At 41.6% G+C, this 3,170-nt stretch overlaps 1 long non-coding RNA gene across 1 annotated transcript; it reads left to right on the top strand.

The window, feature by feature from the left end:
- Positions 1 to 731: 731 nt before the first annotated feature.
- On the top strand, positions 732 to 2,802 carry LOC148691296 (uncharacterized). The gene is made up of 6 exons (XR_015956042.1): positions 732 to 922; positions 1,018 to 1,095; positions 1,206 to 1,314; positions 1,415 to 1,576; positions 1,678 to 1,751; positions 2,673 to 2,802. It is a non-coding gene; the product is annotated as an uncharacterized LOC148691296 (long non-coding RNA).
- The last annotated feature ends 368 nt before the right edge of the window (positions 2,803 to 3,170 follow it).

The following is a 3,170-nucleotide window of genomic DNA, read 5'->3' as shown; positions in this document are numbered from 1 at the left end:
ACAACCTGAAAACATACGAAATTGGCTTAAAAGACTTAAAGAACTAAGAAATAACAACGTAAATGCACAAGAACAAGCCAACTAAGTTGCCTAAATATGCTCCTATCAAATTCCCCCACACTTAGCTTTTGCTAGTCCTCGAGCAAAACAAAACAACAAAAGAACACAAAACTAGACAAAACGAACAAAACAAAACCTAAACCTTCCAACATTTGCCTCAGGGATTTCCAATGCACATGACATGTTAAAAATCATCATTCCCACAGATTTTGGTCATCTTTACACTTAAGTACATACTTAATCATAGTCACCACATACTAGTTCACAATTAAGCATTTAAAACCATGTTTTGAATGTAGTAACATGCCTTAGAGAATTTGCTCAATTCCTTACAAGATATGCACTCAATTTTCACTCAGATTTTCTAACTACACACCCTAATCTAGTTGTATGTGAGAAGATTGATGTAAACATGAAAACGAACACTCACATAAATGTATCACAAAGAAAGCAATTTCTGGAATTAATAAGCATGTTTAGATATGATCTCATGAATGGAATGCTACTACTTAGATGCGTGAACCAGTGACACCATGTCACAACCCGTCCCAGAATTTTAATTCCGAGGATGTGAAGTTATGAAAATGCCCTTAAACGGGACTAAGGGGCGTAAAATATGTTGTAACTTGATGATTTAGGGATTGGGTAGGATCCCACCTCCCTCAAATCTCTCCCCCATTTCTGCATCTTGTCTCTCTCTCTCTCCTCCCTCACAAATCTCTCATTCACTCTCCGTTCTCTCTCTCTCTCCTTCGAACTCACACAGACCACCCACAAACCACCCCAAAACTATACCAACGAAGGATCTAAGACCACCATCGTACTCCTGAAGACCACACGAACACGATGGTACCAATTTCAGGTGAGTTTCACTTCGGAAAACCTGGATTTCAATTTCACTGTGCGTGTGCACTGTTCATGCACACGTAAAACTTGATGTTTTCTGGGATTTTGAAGCTTGTAGGAAGCTTGGTGAGGTCCTAAGGAAGCTCGGAGTGCTTCGTTTGAAGGATTTGGACGTCGGGATCACGAACTGTAAGTCCGGCCGAATTTTCGTATTTTTGGAAAAGTTTGATTCCGTTGTTTTTAGGCCCTAAAACTAGTCCAACGTGGTAGATTATGATTAGGGCTTCATTTTGGTATAGATTACGTGAAAAATGGACATAGGAACACGGAGAACGACAAGTTCAAAGTTTGGCCGGAGCTGTCGGGGCTTTTTCCGGCGAAACCACGGCGAGTTAGGGGTCGAGACAGGTATGGATGTGTTCGTCTCGTCAATACCTTCATTTTGATATATAGTACGTCGAAAATGGTTAAGAAATGAAGAAGTTATGACACTTTGAAATTTACCCAGAAATTCCGGCAAAACACCATCTCCGGCGAAACCAGTCCGGCGACGCGAGGAAGAAGACGCGCGCGTGGGCAGCGCGTGAACAGGGCGCGTGGGGGCGCGTGAGAGCTCCAAATTGAGTTCTGAAAATTGTCACGCGTTCGTGACGTCGTGTAGATCACCGTGGTATATTCATACACCCAAATTGAGCAACGTATGAGAAAGTTATGGACGAATGTTTGGTGTATGTGCGTTAAATAACGTCAATTTGGTTACTTTTTGTATAGGTGAAAATTATACAGAAGAAGAATGTAACCAATCTAGGGGAGGCTCAGGGACCTATGAGACGTCGATGTGATCAGTGAGTGGGCAGTTATTTTTCAGTATATATATATATACGTATGCTTGACGTATTTCCCAGAAACGTATTTTAAAAGAAATACGAATTAATTATCCTGTCATATATGCATCATATTTTAATATGTGCATTACCATAATTATGCATACTGTTGCATGGTGCTGAGGAGGCCCAGGTAAGCTACGATTGAAATACTATCATCACATGCATTAGTAGTGGCATACATTTATATATGTGTATTGGTGCTGTGGACGCACAGGTAAGTGCCAGGTAAGTGGTATTCATGTTGTTATGCAGTAGTAGGTTGAGAGGATTAGAGAGCTCATAATCTGCACCCCCGGTGTTAGTGCTCCCGTCCAGGGCCAGGGCACAGCCTTCACGTGTATGTTCACCAGCACCGCATGCTCGTCTTGGATCCAAGTTAGGTGCAAGCCTGTCGTGGAGACCACATTAGGTGGTTCCGACTTGTAGGTGACCCGCGATTTATCGCACAGCTTCACGTGATCGTAGCACTAGAGCATACATATATATTACACCCAGCTTGTCGTGCAGACCACGTTAGGTGGTTCCGACTCGTGTGCAGATTCAGTGATTGAGTTGAGCGTGGAGCTCTAAGTGCAGCGGTACATGTCACGTTAGGTGACTCCCGGCTGCCAGATTATATATTGTGATGTGATTACGCTTGAGCATTTACATTTATTATGAGATTCTATTGTGGCATATTCTCAAGCATGAATGGCATATTGTGAGCATGAATGGCATATCAAGGAACATGATTGACATATCTATACATACGTATATATGTTTATTTTCTGGGAAATTATACTTGTTTTACGGCGAGGGGTTACAAAGTTTTGAGAAGTGTTTGGAATTGGAAAAGAATTGTTTTACTGACCCACTCAACTTTGTTTTGCGCCCCTCCAGGTTCAAGAATTGCAAAGGTGTGGTGACTACGAGGAAATTCAACGGAGTTCTGACAGAATGGACCAAATAAGGACTCACCTTCGGGTGTTGCATTTTAGAAGTAGTATATTTTAAAGCTTCCGAACTGTGCAAATGGTTACGTCACTCTCACGTGACGGCCAGCATACCCTCCTTCGGGACGGGGTGTGTCACACCATATGCTCATACCAAGTTCAAACTCCACAAATTGAAACACATAACACTCAAGATTGAAGTCACGGGTTGTAATGGGGCTTGGGGTGTTTGGCTAACAAAGAAGGGATATGGAAAACAAAGGTTCTTAAAGAAATAGTGAGCAAAGCATTTGAATCAACTTAGAATTCACTTTTGAATGAAAACTCAACAATTGAACAAAAAGGGAGAATTTAGACACTTTAGGGCCAGATTTGGTGTTTTGGACCCTTTCTTCAACATTCAACACTTAATCACTCATTCTTTCATCTTTTCAAGCTCTTTTTC

This window comes from Pyrus communis, chromosome 14 (genome assembly GCF_041283825.1).
Source record: "Pyrus communis isolate YQ-2024b chromosome 14, ASM4128382v1, whole genome shotgun sequence".
Taxonomy (NCBI): Eukaryota; Viridiplantae; Streptophyta; class Magnoliopsida; order Rosales; family Rosaceae; genus Pyrus; species Pyrus communis.
This window is presented reverse-complemented; position numbering and strand designations above follow the sequence as displayed.